This window comes from Anas acuta, chromosome 2 (genome assembly GCF_963932015.1).
Source record: "Anas acuta chromosome 2, bAnaAcu1.1, whole genome shotgun sequence".
Classification (NCBI taxonomy): domain Eukaryota; kingdom Metazoa; phylum Chordata; class Aves; order Anseriformes; family Anatidae; genus Anas; species Anas acuta.
Genome location: NC_088980.1, coordinates 18,685,776 through 18,703,272, shown reverse-complemented (window position 1 = coordinate 18,703,272; position 17,497 = coordinate 18,685,776). Strand labels below are relative to the sequence as shown.

General features: G+C 39.6%; 1 protein-coding gene across 5 annotated transcripts in view; it reads left to right on the top strand.

The window, feature by feature from the left end:
- KIAA1217 (KIAA1217 ortholog) overlaps positions 1-17,497 on the top strand; it is a 370,126-nt gene that overhangs the window by 112,283 nt on the left and 240,346 nt on the right. Inside the window, exon 1 of one of the 5 annotated variants that reach the window (XM_068673717.1) lies at positions 10,990-11,012. The exons of the other annotated variants lie outside the window; for them this stretch is intronic. The gene's annotated coding sequence lies outside the window, so the exon portion shown is untranslated. Of the gene's footprint in view, positions 1-10,989; positions 11,013-17,497 lie in introns of those variants that run through there. 5 annotated transcript variants of the gene reach the window in all.

Sequence of the window (17,497 nt, the reverse complement as noted above, 5' to 3'; positions counted from 1 at the left end):
AAAAGTGGGAGAGGCAGAAAATGTTCCAAGCCACTGCTAATTAAATATATATATATATATATATATATATATACTGTTGTTGTATGATACTATTATTCAAAAGTAATAAGATGTCATACTACTTGGCGAGTGACTGAAAATTGGATTGTTTTATTCAGTTGAAGGCATTACAGTATGCAAAAAATGCATTAATTAAGGTCTCAGTTTTAGACCTAGAGGGGTTAAAGTTCGCTTTATGCTCACTGCCTCCATTTTTACTATGCTTTATGTCCGCTAAGATTGCAGAGTTATTGTAAGTAAAGGAGAAGGCAACGCTTTTCATCTGTTTTGTGCATAATCTGGGAACTATTTGATTTCCAAATTGTAAAACTTGATGTTGGAGTAAATGTAGGAGAAAAATGTTGTGGGAGTGAATCATTTACAAACTGGTCTTTAAAGGCTAGTGGAGATAGAAAAATCTATTTAATCTTCATAAGTAAATATGGAAGTTACTTTTTGACCTCAAAGTAGCCTTTATTAAGGTGAGACACATGATTTTCTTGAGAAAAGTTCTTCTAAACTTCCCCTCATGCAGACCTTTTCACTGAAAGGCATTTTAAGGACTATTAAAATGAGGGACTTCATGAAGGGTTGCGCACAGAATTTATAACATTAATTTTTAATAGCTTCTGAATTATTCTGTTTATTTTATGGTTCATATAAGAAGATGGTAAATTTGGTGGCTGTGTTTTAGTGCAGGGAATTCAGGTCAGACTTGCTGAAACTTCCCTTTTCACAGACTGGTTTCCGTTAGTAGCCTAGGAGGGCTTAGTGGAATTGAGTTATTGTCCTCCTTTCTGGTTTTCTTTTCCCATTTTTTATTACTGTCTCCCTTCATTTGTATGTGTTTTTAATTACACATACTTTTCTGTCTGCTCCTTTTGCAGCAGTCCTTATAACATCATTTTTATTGTAACACTTTAAGAATCCCCAATCAAGAATACATTGAAACTAACTTTTTATTTTGTTTGATTATAACATGTACAAAGAATCAACTAATATAATTTTAGCTCTTCTAGTTATTGCAACCAACCAATATAGGACCAAGAGCAGCCAGATCATAGAGCACTGTTTGGTAGAGTGTAGTTTTTGCTCTTTGGAAAACAGAATATGCATTTAAAACATTGTTTTACCAATTTCCTTAGTGGATCTAGGCAGAAATGCTTGTCATTCAGTGTCCTCCTTGTTTTAGCTTGTGTTAACCTGCCTTTACAAATGGCAATTGAGTTTTCTTTCTAAGGAGATTTTATATTTATGTATGGTGCTTAGCATGGTCACCGGTTTAGTTTTCCATGCAGAAAATAGCTTGGGTTGTTAATAGTGTACTTCATAGGTCCTTATGTTTTAATGGTAAGTTTATTGATTCTTTTCAGTGTTTTTCTTGGCAGGAAAGACTGTTCTTTCAGCTCTCTTTGCTTCATTGCTGTTAACTATTGCCTGTCATTGGGACTGTGCTTATCATTGTATTGGATTTTCCTTTTAAGTTCATGACGAGCGATACCTAATGATGGAGGTTGGAGGAGCTATCAGAGTAACTTGGACAACCCCCAGATGTATGGCAGACATAAAGAAAATAGCAGTTGCTGTGTTTCTAAAGCACTTTCCATGCTGCAGCCTTTTCAGACTTAAGTGCTTGTAATTTGGACCATTTGTTGTCATTTATGTAAATAAAGTAATGAATCCTCTAATATGCTAAGCAGGATATTAAGTCATCTGCATGAAATTTCCAGATTTATGAACATTTAGTTCATACAAGTATGGGTGGATTGAAACCAAGGAATATCTTTCCAGATGGCTTGAGCATTTGAGGATGCACTGCCTGGGCCTTCTCGGGAGTAGTATTAAACTCAGATTACCTGAACTGTCATAAATATAAACATTACAAAATCTAGGTGCAGATTTCTTTATTGTTTTAACAAACACGTTTATATCTCCACAGTTGCTCAGACAGCAAGGATTTGAAGAGCTGGCTGTTTGTAGACAATTTTTTTCAAAACAATACAGTCAGCATTACGGAGGTGCTTGTGATGGTGCTGTATTGACAGTCGGTGACACAAAGGATCAAATTCAGCACCAGCCACTTGCAGTTTTGACACGCATGAGAACCTTGTGCATAATGTATGATAGAATCATTAAGGTTGGAAAAGACCTCCAAGGTCATCTGGCCCAACCATCCCCCTACCATCAATGTCAACCATGTCCCTAAGCACCATGTCCCATCTTTCCTTGAACACCCCCAGGGATGGTGATGTTCCAGTGCCTGACTGTTCTTTCTGAGAAGAAATGTCTCCTAATTTCCAACCTGAACCTCCCTTGGAGCAACTTGAGGCCATTCCTTCTAGTCCTATCACTAGTTATCTGTGAGAAGAGGCTGATCCTCAGCTCCCTACATCTTCCTTTCAGGTAATTGTAGAGAGCAATGAGGTCTCCCCTGAGCCTCCTTTCTCCAGACAACCGCAGTGCCCTCAGCCACTCCTCACAGGATTTGTGTTCCAGCCCTTGACCAGCTTCATAGACCTTCTCTGGATGCACTCCAGGGCCTCAATGCCCTTCTTCTAGTGAGGAGCCCAAAGCTGAGGTGCAGCCTCACCAGAGCAGAGTACAGGGGGACAATCACCTCCCCAGTCCTGCTGGCTGCACTATTCCAGATATAAGCCAGGAAGTTTTTGGCCTCCTTGGCCACCTGGGCACACTGCTGGCTCATGGTCAGGTGAGCATCGACCAACAACCCTAGATCCTTTTCCTCTGCACAGCTTTCCAGCCTCTCTGCCCCAAGACTGTAGTGTTGCATGGGATTGTGTGACTAACTTTTAGCTCAGTAACACTGAGCTAAAAGTAATGTTTACTGTAGCATGATGATTCAAATCTTAGTTTGGATTTATAGGAAAAATAAGATTTATCTTATCTGTGGTGGACAAAAATACATATGCAAAAATATGTTTGTCTTACCCCAAACGCTCAAAACAAACACAAAATCACAGAAAACTCATCAGATTACAATCATAGAATATCAAAGTTGGAAGGGACCCACAAGGATCATTGAGTCCAGCTTCAGTGTCCCCAAAGGACTACCCAGAAAATCAGACCATGTGTCTGAGAGTGTTGTCCAAACAGTTCTTGAACTCTGGCAGGCTTGGTGCTATGACCACATCCCTGGGGAGCCTGTTCCAGTGCCCAACTACCTTCTCAGTGAAGAACCTTTTCCTGATATCCAGCCTGAACCTCCCCTGTCACAGCTTCAAGCTGTTCCCTTGGGTCCTATTGCTGGTCACCAGAGAGCAGAGCTCGGTGCCTGCCTCTCCACTACCCCTAACGAGGAAGTTGTAGACTGTGATGAGGTCTCTCCTCAGTTTATTATTATTATTAAATTAAAATTAATTAATTTTAATAGTGTCTAAAAATTTGCATCTGACAAATAGACAAATATTTTTTGTTCTGCTGTTGGTTAAGTCATTGCTCTCAGAACTTTTCACAGAAAAAGGACTCCAAATTGATATGACACTCTCTGTGCCTGTTTGGAGTTTAGACAGGGGCTGTGGCTAACTGTTTTTGCTATAGAAAAGGCATCCCAAATTAATTTTGTTCTGCACCATTATTTTAACACCTGATTATGGAGAGTTCTGTTTCTGCTTATTTGCCTTCCCATTCCTGTAGATGTGTGGAGATTTTTCTTTACATCTGAGGTCTGTGATGGAGAAAGACTGTGACAGTCAAGAGTGCCAAAGCTAAAGGCAAAAGTCCAAGATAGCTCTTCTTTCTCCTCCCAGTCTTCAGAGGATGATCATTATCTTGCAGTTGTTCTGTTTTCTTTGTAGTTTTACTTCCTTACGATTGCGTCCACCACAGCATCATTCCTGAGGGTGTTACTGATGGGACTTTGCTGGGTGAGGAATACCTAAGCTTCTTCATCCTCCTCTTAGTGTATGAATGGATTACCATCTCACCTGTAGTTTGTCTTTGTTTCAGTCACTTAGTCACTTTTATTTTGCCCATGCTGGTAATGTAGAGCTTGAGGATAAAGGAGGAATATTGAAACAACAAAAATGGCTTATCAATGCATCGCCCATATAGGCAGGATTCTGTCAGTCAAGGTTTGCATTTATTTGTCTCCTGGCATATCCAGTCTGTTCCTATTTTGTACTGGTTTCCTCTTTTCTTCATTCCAATATTTCATTCAAACCATTATATGGGCTTATTTTCTGCAAGGCATGTTTATCTTCTGTAAGACTTTAAGCTCTCCGTGTTGTATTTTTGATATGTTAGAGCTCTTCCAAAGGTTATTCTTTTATTAAGAGGTGGTTGTTTGAAAATGATGATGCAGAAAGCTAGAGAAGGCTTGTAGATATGCTAAAACAAATTAGCAACTAACATTTGAATGTAACATGTTCTCTGGAGTAAAATGTCAGTGCAGTGCTTCATAGATTAGACTATCCATAGTTTCACTTATATAACTTCAGAAGAGATTTTGAAACTTCAACACTTTTATTAAAAACTATTAAAGTTATAAATATGACAAAAGATATTTTGTGCGTATCTTCAAAATGCTTTAAGAATCTAATGTGAAATAACTGCAGATGTGGAAAGTAATATTCACATGTTATCTAAAAATGAAGTAATGGTAATAATCTCCTGTGATTTATGGCTGATGGGGTATTCCTTTAAGAACATATTGGAGCTAAACTTTTATTTGAGATGATTAAAATATCAGAACAAGTGAAACAACTTTAAGATTATATATATTTTAGCATTTTTAATCATTACAGCTAGCATAGTATCAAGAACAGTCCAATCACACATCCATTTTGTAGACTTTAGTAAATAAGGAATCAGCCTTTGAGTTTTCTATTATTCAGTGAGTGGTTGCTATATAGAAAAAGGTAAAATTCTGGAGAAAAAAAAAAAAAGTATTTGTTATGAATTGCATGGACAGTTGCTCTCAGCTGATTGCTCGTTTTGGAACTGCGTAGTGATGAACATCATCACACCAGTACAACATACCCAAGTCTACCATCCCAGCTGGCACCAACTGGAAATCATAGTAACAACCTTGGCAGGTAGTTCAAATGTTATCAGATGTGTTTGCGCACAAATGCCCCATTGCTTTGATCCATACGTCCCATCCAATGAGTGGAGGCTGTTACACGTGTGCAAAAGTGCTCGGGCTCATAGAACCCTTCAGGTGGGAGAGGCAACCAAGTACAATGGTCAAAAAGCACCCTGAGGACAGAACACCACCAGGTCAGGGATAGCTGTGATTAGAAAAATCGTAACCATGACATACTTAAGTATATGCAAATACTTTATTAGCAGGCTGCAGACCTGAGTACTCAGGCAAATATGGGATTTTAAGGTACTGAGCCAAAGACATCATAAGATGTGGAAGTGACAGAGTAATAAAGAGAATTTTTTCTGCCCTTTCTGATAGCGTTTCTGGTTTGGGGGCAGAATAAGGTGTTCAGATTCCACACTTCCACCTGAAGTCTTCTACATTTAAGAAAGGTTTTGCTATGGTTGCTTAATTTTCTAAAACTTCAAGAAAAAGGATTAAACTAGACCTGAAGTGTTTCTCTCTGATTTTGATTTTGATTTTTTTTATATGTTATTTTTTAAGTCTTGGAGCTGAGATTGAATTTTTATAGCTGAGTAGTAAATCTCTGGAACAGGGCTTCCTTATAGAAATGACAACTCAGCTTTAATTATAGCATCTTCTAGGCAGCTATTATATTACAACAAGACCCTTAACAGACTTTATTTTTTTTAAGACCATATTAAAGAGTAACAGGACTTGAAACAACTACTGCTTGCTTTCTGTTGGAGGGTTCACCTGTCACTGAATGACTGACTAGATTCCTTTTGCCTGTTTTATTTTTAAGATTTTTTTTAGACGTGTGAAATATTTTAAAATTAGTCTCAATATATTGAACATGAAACCCTTTCTGTATTATACATACTGTACAACTATTTCAGTAATCATATAGGGGAAAATAAAGCACTGGCACAGAGTTCTAAGAAAGCTTTAACATCTGCAAAATTAGCTTGTCACTAATTTTGCATGCTTCAGTTACTAGAAAATGTACCTCTCTGATGCATTAAACTTTTTTTTTTTTTATCACATTACATACCTATCTGTGATTTGCATCTGAAATTGTTTTCATCACTGATCTTGTTCTTTTTTTGCCTTTACATTTATTTCTCATTTCACACTGAAAATGTTATACCATCTGGTTACTTGCTCAATTTTGTAAAGAGAAGACTTCATTAATTTACGATTTTAACTTCTGCACCTGCAACTTCCATTTACTCATGTACCAGTTGTTGCTTCTTAATAGTGTTAAAACACTCTGCTGGATATGACATATTTGTGTATGTAAGTTACTCTTTTCTTTAGGCAGTTGTAGGTCAAAATGTGGAAGAGGATTTGGTGAAAGAAGAGTGAGGAGAGATCTCTAATCATAATTTTTCCTACAGACCAAGAAAACACCACATAGTAAACCACATGGCACCAGCTACCAACTTTTCCTGCTTTGCATGCTAGGGATCCTCTCCTCTACCCAGCTCTTTATGTGGGAATGTAAACTAGAACTTCATGGGTGCCCAAAAAAGGAAATTTCAAGCTTTGCAAATGCTTTGTTTGGATTAATAACATCTCTAGTCATGTTTCCTTTATCCCAAGGGGCACAAACGTTACTTAAGTTAATAGCAGTATAATAACCTACTTAATATGCTATGGTAAAAATGCCTTCTGTTACCTAACTTGCAACAAATTCTCACTGTCATATTCCAGCAGTAATTTATTTTCTAGGCAGGAAAGAGGAGACTTGTATTTTGAAGCTAATAGGACATCATTTTAAACAGTGTGTGGAAAGTGTATGGTATTCTAAAAATACTACTCGCTCACATGTATGTGGCTATTCAAAAGCAGAAACTGCACTGTTGGTCCCCTAATATTAATTTATATTGTGTAAGGCAGTGACAGACTTTATTCTTTGACCCAAAGCAGTAGAATACTTCACCATCACCTGACAAACAGAAGTACTTTGATGCTTAATGGTATGTTGCATCAATGAGTTGTGTTCTTTCTAGGTAGCTCAAGTTAGCTACATGAAATCTAAGGGAATAGGGGTTGGGTTGGTTTTGGTGGTTTGCTGTTTTTTTTTTGGTCTGTTTTTTGTGTGTTGGTTTTTTTTTTTTTTCTTTGTTTGTTTTTAAAGCAGTTCAAAAGAGTGCCTTGGGGCTTCAGAAAGACCTGATGAAAGCCTTGATGCCTGGGGAGCTTCATTAGGAAACTGTGGAGGAGGAGGAGGCTGGGTCGCAGGGAGGGGTCAGCCCAGAGCTTCAAGGGAGCCTGGTGGGGGGACTTTGGCAGGTGGAGTGAGGGTTACGGGGAGTTGGCAGCACCCCTGGGCCACATGCTCTCATGCTGCTTTGTCCCATGAGTGAAGTGATTCATTGTGCCTAGATCCAACCCGAAATGCAATCAGCTGTGCAACACGGGCTTATATTTTGGCGTATGCTCTTTGTTGTTGTTGTTTTTGAGAGGCCTGAAATATAGATGCTTATAGCTGGAATCACCTACTTCACAGCTAAGGGCCTTTAAAACAAACAAACTAGATCTTCTTTGAGAATACTGACACAGACTATAAAATGCTAAAAGAGAGTAATGACCAGAAAGGAAGCATATTCCCCAGAGGGGAAATCAGGCACGGGACACTTTAATTGCTAGGACACCGGAGAAAGAAGTTTGGGCATCTCCTGCCAGAGAGATTTAAAATTATAAAATAGATTATAAATAGGCTCTGAATGTTTTCTTGGCAATACAGACTCATGGTATGGGAAGGCACCTCTGGAGATCTGCCAGTTTGCCCTGTAGTGGGTTGCTCAGGGCTGTGCCTGGCTGGGTGTTGGACTCACCCAAGGACAAAGACTGTGCCACCGCTGTGTGCAGCCTGTGCCAGCATCTGACTACCCTCACCGTAAAAAAACTTTTTCTTAAGTGGAATGTCCTGTATTTCAGTTAGATCCTGTTCCTTCTTGTCCTGTTGCTGGGCACCACTGGGAAGGGTCTGGCTCCAGCTCCTTTTATCCCCCATCAGGTATCTATACACATGGATAAGACCCCCCTGAGCCTCCCCCAGGCTGAATAGTCCCAGCTCTCCCAGCCCCTCCCCACGGGGCACACTATCATTAGGCAACTGGATGATGTTGAGGTATCATGATATTACTGGAAAACCTAGTCTTTGACTGACTGGAGTATTCTGGGAATTACTTGTTTGAGGAACAATGTTTAAATTGCCCGATTTTTGCATTGCTGTGCCTCTGCTTTGAGACTGGGAGTTTCTTCCATGTCAGAGGCACATGTTGGTGAGTTCACTGCTGCTTGTCTCACAGTGCACTGGTGTCACTTTGATATCCAAGTGGCCAAGACTTGGGGCCCACATTTTGCCTGTCAGAGGCAGATGGATGTTTCCCTTTTCCCAAACCTAGTTCTTATTGTGAAGACAGCCTTAGGAAAAAATTGAATTCATGATGTCCTAATTTCACTTAGAAATTAAATTAAGGTTACGGGTAAGGTGACTGTATGGATAAGCTCCTGCTTCACAGAGGAGGTTGCTGCTTCCAAGAGCACCCTGTTCATGCCAAAGGTGCTTAGTTTGGCTGCAGTGTGCAGTAATTTCAGTAGGGTTTTGCATGAGCAGTATTGATTCCAAAATCAAGCCACCTTTGTTTATGCTATCACTCAGAGATGGATTTTACATTGCAATTGTCTTGTGCTTGGGGGAATTAATATATGTATAAATATATATATATATATATATATATGCACAGTATCAGAAGCCTTATTATAACTTCTTTAAAACTCTTCTAAGCGTAGAGTATTTGCATTTGATAAAGATATCAGAGTGGAAGATCTTCAAAATAACTCTGTTTGCAAAACAGTCTGGGATCTGTGGAGGGAGTGACAGCACTTCTTAGGTTCAGTGCAGCTAAGATCTCACGCACTCACTGGCTCTTCACTTTTTCTCTGTCTTCTTCACTCGTTCCTCACTCCAGTCGTGCGATGAACTCTCCATTTGTGCCCTTGCTTCATCACTGCTTCTTTGCTCTTCTGTATGACCTGCTGTGTGCACACTGCTAATCAGCCCAGAGCTCCCCTCTGGTCTGTCAGGTCTCTTCTGGATTATCAAAGTCTTTCTGCTCAGAGATACGTTAGTAAAACAATATGCAGAATGTTATCAATATGATGGCAAGATTTGCTATTATAGCACTTAATCTGTACCATACTTGATGGGGCAGCAAAGCAATAGACAATATGCTTTATACAGGGAGCATAAACAATTACCTCTTCAATGTGGGACTCTTGAAAAAATATATGGAAATAGTATGCAAAAATTTGACTGCATTGCACAATTACTGTCTCAGAAAATGAGGAATGTCTGTAATAATTTAGTCATGTTTTCCTGTCTTTTTGCTTGATAAGCATTTCTGCTAAATAACTATTAGTATTTTAGCTCTGGTAGTATTGATTTGTGTGTTTGTTCTAGCTCTGAAATAATACGGTCCCTTGCACTCTGTTTTTGGCATAGCGTCGCAGTTGCCTGGGATATTGAGGAATACATTTTAAAATGCAGTGTGAAGATTTTACTGTAACTGTAGCTGTGATGTTTTCTTTGGCTTACACTCTTCTGTTGTGTTTTGTGTTTGTAGTTTTTTTCTTCCCCCCTTGGAAGTTGTTTGCAAAATTACGGTGAGTGGAATTTTCTTTTTGTGCATCCAAATACTCTGAGACTTGGCACCATTCACAAGCACGGGACTGCCAGAGAAAGTTTGGGAGGCTTTGTCTAGGCATTTTCAAAGGAAAGCACCCAGGAACAGAGGTTTGAAATAATGTAGCCTGAGGTCAGGAGTTATTTCTTTGGAGAGGCAGTAAAGAACACAGCTATCTGTAGTATGCAAGAGGCCAGGCTTTCTGTAGGTACATATATTTCAGTGAAAGAAAGAAAAAGTACAGTGGGCAATACTCTGAGCAGTGTTCTTTCCTCGGCAGTGGTGTAAGTGATGCAGGTTAATAATGAGGGATTTAGGCCATTTTATTTTTTTTCCATAACAGGTGATATTTGCTGTCAATCCTTCATTTATTTTGGTGAATTGGAAAATACAACTGTGGGAGAACATACCTCATTTAATCCAATTTAAGCTTGTGCCATCCCTAACTCAAAGAAACATACCCTTGGTACCAGGGTATGTTTCTTTGAGTTAGGGATGCTTCTTTTACCATTCAACACTTAAGCGGTGCAATTTTGGCGTTACGATGAAGCAAGCTGCTGACACAGGGAAGCATTTGGTGGAAGGAGAGGCGGCTGGGAGAGGAATGCAGGGGGGTCCCGGGGTGCAGAGGTGCCCCCGTGCCTGGGTGGCATTTCCCAGTGCACCTGGGTAGGTGGGGCATCTCCAGCAGCTCCTTGCCCCTGCACGCCGCAGCCTTGGCAGCCCCTGGAAGAGCATCTGCTCCCCAGGGCACGCGCTGGAGCAGCCTCGCCTGCTCTCCCCTCGCAGGCATTTTACATTCCACAGGTCTGGGAGATGTGGGCTGTGTGACCACCCCGTCTGTGCCTGTTGTTTAAAACTGATCGAACTGGCAGCACGCCGCTTCAAACCCAGCTGCAACTGCACGAGCCGGCTCCCCAGCCTCTGTGCTGGGGGAAGGATTTTTAGAATTTGCTTTTTGGAGCAGGTAAATTCCTGCAGAGTCAGAATGTCCAAACCCTCTCGCTTGGCTCGACCTTTACCAGCTAATACAGCTCCTAAATCACCTTCGTCTCGGAAAGAAGATTTTAACAGCCGGTCACGAAAAATTAGTTTAGGTGAAAAGATTTTGAGAGCTGGCAGTGAAGGAAACCTGGTTAAACAGCATCAGCAAGAGCAGGTGGAAATCACAGAAGTGCTTGTGCCACGGAGAGCTCCTTTTCTGAAAGGTAACCATTTATTTCACACTGTAAAATGAATAATTAAATGGATTTGCAATTACTGGCTTTTTAATGAACCCCAAACATCAATTATTTTACAATTGTGTGTGCATGTATGTGTGCATCTGCATGTTGGTTCTAACTGACAGATTATAGTACATAAAGCATTTGTTTTGGAAATAAAAGGACTCAAAACATTTTTGTTTGTTTGTGTTTAGGTGCTGTACACAAGCTAAAAATGTTTGTCCATAAAAGTAGTAAATCACAATGTTTTACAGTCTGTATCTGACCCTGCATTGTGAAGCTTTATTTGGAATGATAATTTGTAAATCTGAATGAGTGTCAGAAAGATTAAATAACATAGGAAAATGCACATCAGTGCACCCACAGTCTCATTCAGTGTTGCAAGGAAAACTCCTGTCCATAGGTCCTAATAAGGCAGCTGTTTGTAGATTTCTTGTACAAAAACTGAACAGATCAAGTGTATTTCAAAAGGCTTATGTGCTTTTAGAGTGCAAGCAAATGTGGAGGATAATATAAGATTACGATCTACTCTCAGTTATCTGCTAAGCAAGAGGCTGCAGGAACATTCCCATTACCTCTTTAACTTAGTTTTGGTGACGTTACTCCTTAGAACTGCGTTGAAAAGTAGCCATTTAATCTGCAGGATGAAAAATGAGGGTAAGTTTCCATAACATTAGGAAATAATAGTAGTAGTATTCTAATTGGGCTTTTAATAGATTTGGTATTTAAATAGGAATAAGAAGTAAAATTCCTTCAATCCCAAAGAGAAATTACTGCCCCTTCTGTCCTAAATCCATAGGAAGAGAAAGAGTAAATCACAGACCTCTGTAACTTGAAACTGTGTATTTTCATTTCACACATATGGCATCCAAGGTTACAGTTTTTGTTCTTGGCTGAATAAGCTTTAAAAGATCCCCTTTTTTCCTTTTTTTCTCTTTTTTTTTTTTTTTTTTTTTTTTTTTCTCTCCCTGCAGTATGACTTTTATTATTTCTCAAAGAAGGGAGAAGTGATGACACCTAATCTTACTCAGGGAGATGGATGATCTGTTTGTTTCTACAAAGGAAACTGGGTCTGAAGCACTTTATTAAAGGCAGAAGAGAGCAAATAGAAAAACTGGAGGTGGGAGGGCTTAAACTTCTGGTCTCGCTCAGAGATGGTCTACTTGTTTAGCGATGTAATGTGGAAACCCATTTTTGAACTTGTGATGTATACAAGAAAGTAAAACATTAATTTCAAAAGAAAGCAGATGTATAATTTTGTCCATCCTGGTAATGAAATATTTATTGATGCTTTGGTAAATGATGTTTCCCAGTCAAGTTTTATACAATTTGAAAACTTCCCTGGAAAACCCTGTAACAGTAGGCTTATGGTTTTCACCATGTTAAAGGGCTTGAAAAAGCAGCTTGTCCCCTTTATGTTATCTCATTTGCTCAGTGCCTTGAGAAAAGAAAGTTATGTAGGATTTACTGAATAGCAAGTGTGCCCTTTTAAGGGATGTGATTTTTATGGAGCTCCTGGGGCCTGCTTTTACTCATTTCATTTAAATGCTTTTGGGCTATCTAATGCTCTGCAACTAACAGCAAGGGTTGCACTCACTGCTCCGTGTTTTAGGTGGGATTTCTCCTGAAGAAAAACCTAGCGGTTATCAGTAACACTGCAACCTGGCATGTGCTTTTAGTATTTATGGCATTAAGCTTACTGTTTTCTGGAGCATGAATTAATCCCTGTAATGTACTGCCTCTGTGCATTTTGATGATTTGTGTACATTAGGCAAGATGTTGCTGTGAGTTGTTTTTGCAAGAGATGTCGAAAAACAAATATTGATACTGCCAAAGTGTTACAAGGGAGGTGGAAAGGCAGAGTGCAGAGCTTATCTCTGAAACTGCAACTGGCCCTAAATGGATCCAAAGCATGGGCAAAAGTGATGGGAAAGATGCTGTTCAGCGTGAAGCAGGTGCAGAGCTGGATGGTGGCAGGGTGGCAGCCTTGGCAGAAACTGAAAGAAACAGAGAAGGGTACAGGAGCCACGGGGCAGCACCCTGGAGGTGATGCTGAGTGCTGCAGGAACGTGTGAGTAGCGACCAAAGGGTGTTTGTGTGGTCTTGTAGAGGTAATGCGGGGAAATGAGAGTGGTGTCAGGGGCAGGTATGGGCTGAATACGATGGCTGAAACTGGGGACGTGGGGAGGGGAGGCTGAGAGCTCAAATGAGAGGAGAATTGGGGTTGGAGGAGAGCGGATGGCAGAGGCCCAGATTTTAGGAGCAGGTAGATCAGAGAGGCTGGTACAGGGAAATGTCAGAAGGCTCTGTCGGGTGGGACGCAGGCTTCTGGACAAGCTGACATGGAAGAGGGGGACCTGCTTGACTGGACCTTTGTTTTTTTTCACAATGGTGAAACCTTGTGACCCTGTGTGCATGCTAATCTTCTAATTTTGCCTTCTAATCTTGCTCCCTGTGGGACAGCAACCTGTGACTGCTGGACCAGTGAGCTTGGCATGGTGGCATTTACAGTTCCCTTGAACTTCTTTTAAATTAAAACCAAAGAGATAACATGCATGAGTGGTGTCAATAGACAGCTCTCCAGCAAAGCTAAGTGCTCAACAGGTAGGAAGTCCAAAACTGTGCTTACAATTTAAATGGGACTGTAAGGCGTGATGTTTCCTTTTAATTGTGATTATATGTTGAGGATGGTTTGTTTTTTTCTGCAGGATCCCTGCGTTGCTTTGTGCAAGGGATGAGTTGTGCTCAACAGATAAGTTGGATTGCATAGGCAGTGAGGCAGATAGAGGCAGAGAGAAAAGGCATTATAATTAAAGCCATTAAAGGCTGGAGTGGATTTATCTCTTTCTCTGCCACAGAGCTCTGCGTGGTGGACATAACACGTTAATGTTTACAGGTGAATGCTGGCTGTCTGGATTTGTTTTTTGGTTTAGTTTCTGGGTGTAAGGCTGAAACCAAGGGTCTGACCTTCAATGCTGAACACACATAACAGCAACTGAAGTCAGTGTCAGCTGTGCTTTTATTGCATAAGTACTGCCTGATGCAAAGGACTCGAGAAGGTCGCCTTCTACTTATCCATTGCTCTTCTCCTGAATTTAATGAACTTCATTGACCATAATTTCTGTGGTTGCCTACTTCTCATCTCAATATATACAAAAAAAAAAAAAAAAGGCAGAAGGGGTAGAATAAGATCCTTAATTTATAGAGACTGTTGTGAGAGCAGCATTTCACAAATACTTACCTGTTTTAGTGCAGTAATGAGGGATACAACATTTGTTACTTGGTCATCAGACCAAGGTCAGACAAGCAGGCTTTATGCGGACCCCAAGTGCACACCCTGAATGTAAGCTCAGCATCAGCTGAGGAGTTCATGGATGTGCCATAGGATGGAGGGATACAGTACAGCCATCCCCCACTGCTGTGTGGCACCCAAGAGAGCCAGGCTGTCATTTCCCTGTGCCCAGTACAGGGGGGAAACAGTCCTGAAAGAGTGGTAGTCACTGCTGTTGAGGGACATCTCTTCCCAGAAACAGCACCAATTGCCCTGCCTCTCTTTGCCTGTTCTAGCTTTTCTCTTAAAACCTTCTGTTTGGTTTCCTTCCACTCTGTCCCCACACTGGCAGCCACTGTGCAGGGCTCTTCTCCACCCTGGACGTGGCCAAGCAAAGCTCATCACTGCCCACACTCCTGGAGGTCAGGAGCTTGGCCCTTTTCTATCTTACCAGCAGCAGCAGTGACCTCTCTGGAGATGGGGGCTGAGGGAACCCAGCCCACTGCCGTCCAGGTTTTTGGTTTGAAGAAAAAGTGGAGATACATAAACCTTTCATATTTCATTCTCTGTTTCAAGACCAAATCAATTAAAATACGTTTTTTATTTCACCTCTGGGATACATTGCTGATAGAGGAGCTTTATGGATTTCTGTCACCCATACTTTCCTCTAAGAAAAGCAGAGACTATACTACCAACTGTCTTTTCAATTTCCTTTCTCTGTCCTATATTATTGAGCTTTGATACTTGTTTTATTATTTGGCTTCAAATTATTTTACTTTGCTTTATTTTTCACTCCATTTTCTTCCATTAGATTTTCCTCCCTTGTTCTGTGTTATTTAATTTGCAGACTATGGTCATTGGAATGCAACATTTAGAGTAAAACTCTTGGTATTTCATGTTCAGCTGAGCCCATAACTAGACAAAACTGTTTTGTCCCATCCCTAGTTATTAGATAGGGGGCCAAAGGACTTTGGGGATATCTTGGGATTCATATCTATGGGTTCTTCATGCAAAACAAGCAATAACAGCACCATAAAAAGTGGAATTAATTATGGCTTTCCCATTATATTTTTATGACAAACTCCAATAGTGACTATATAATCCATATGTGTATTACTAATTATCTCAAAGCTTGTTATAGTTTTTAAGTGAAGAGATATTAAATCATGGGCAAAGTTTGGATATTATTCTTTCTGACATTCAAGTAACATCTATGGAATTTTTAAGGCCAAGGACTTTATCTCTCAGGAACTTCCATTTCACAGCATTTCCTGAGAGAGATGTACCTACAAATCCAGAACACATGTAAGATTAGGGGTTAGCCTTCCAAGGAACTTCATTATTAAAGGAATAGCAAAGCAGGGAATGTTTTTATTTAGCCTACAGTATTTTTGTTTCCTCTGCAACTGTTTAATATTCATATAGACAGAAAACTCAGATCTTATAAGTACTTGTGTATACAATTGTTCGTTATCTCACAAATTTAATGGTAGCTGTCTTTTTTTACTGCCAGCACATATTTTTCTGCTTGTAAAATGCATAGCTTTACTGCGATCTTTAAAAAAAAAAAAAAAAAAAAAAAAAAAATCAGAAATTTTACTGTCTTTTACAGTGTAGTCTGAAAACCTGAAACTAGGATTGGTATCAGATGCGTGTATCTTAATATGGTTAATTGTTCAAAATTTCAAGCTTGAGACATACAGCTTTGCAAATCAATAAGGCATATATAATTTCATTTTGGTATATTAGTATAAGAAATGAACAAAATATTATGGACCCTTTGATATCAAAATAGAAAAGAAATCTAGATAAAAACTTCTCAAGCTGGAAAAGAGCATTATTAAAATAGCTCTTGGAATTTAAAATTGCACTGCAGAAACAGGGATCAGTTATGAGGTAGTGAACATTCTTTCATTGCCGATGTACACTTATTTCCATAGCCATTGATGTATGGCTTCACCTGGAGGATGAATAGGGCAACAGAACATGTTTTCTTTCAATTAAGATTATGCAGTATATAAACTGGAGTTATGGATATTGAAAACTGAATGTCTGTACATTTGTTTAGGTAAGGGATGATGGGACAATTTCTGTTCTTATTTGCTGTGAGGTTATGACTCAGACCCAAGCATAAAATATATTTCAGCTTTTTTTTTTTTTTTTTTAAGCATGATTTCTTGCAAAAAATTGGTCATGTCAAAACACTCTGGCAGTCCGTCCTTCATCGGTAACCTTTTTATCTATTATCTGAATTTGTGCAATTATGATGGAAAGGTAAGTGTCTCAAAAATACTGCTTTTCTGTGATATACTGTATACACTGTATGCTGTATAGGATACTTTGTCCTGCACCTGTCAAATACTGCACATCTATATTTTTCTATAATTTTTTGAAAATTGCTGGTGGGTGGAGAAGGAAGACCTGATTAATATCATGTTCAGAGAAAAGCTGCAGCACATGCTCAAGTCTTCTCACCCGTCAGAGAATTCATGTATGGGTGAGACCTCAGGAAAACCGTACTCCAGGGTACGGTTTTAGCTCAGGTTAGTTCAGGTTGTAGCTCACAACTTAGACAATTCATCAGAGAAGCAAAATACAGACTGTGGAGGAGATTGCATAAATTCTGATGGAAACATTTTGAAGCTGAATGCACGCTGCAATCTAAGTATAATTCAGTTTACTAAGTCAGTGGTCAATCACCTAAAAAAATGTGCAGTGGAAACCAGGTTACAGTAGTTGCACTGCTTATGGAACTATTTTTCAATTGCAAAAGTGTATCCACCTTGAAATCTCTTCCTTTGGGACCTGTCAGAATTGGAAATAGATCATTATGGATTCCCTTGGGAAGCTCACGATCTTCCATTTCTTATTCTATAAGGGCTAGTAATATGGGATGTGGAGGAAAGCCACCAAAACCCTCCACAACTCTGGGAGATCTTAAACCATCTAGACAAGGGAATTTTGCAGAGGCTACAATTTTGGGAAGAAATAGGAATAATTTCTGTAAAGACTGATTTTTCTTTAAATTGTGTTTCTCTGGAATCAGCCGGTAGTTTTCAAGTTATTTTAAAGTTGTTAGGGAGATGAATAGGTAGCACAGATTGGAGGTACCTGGAAGTACATGATTGACATATCCATGTTCCATATCATTATCACTTAGTCATGCATAGGGTATAAGTGTATATTTCATATAGATTAT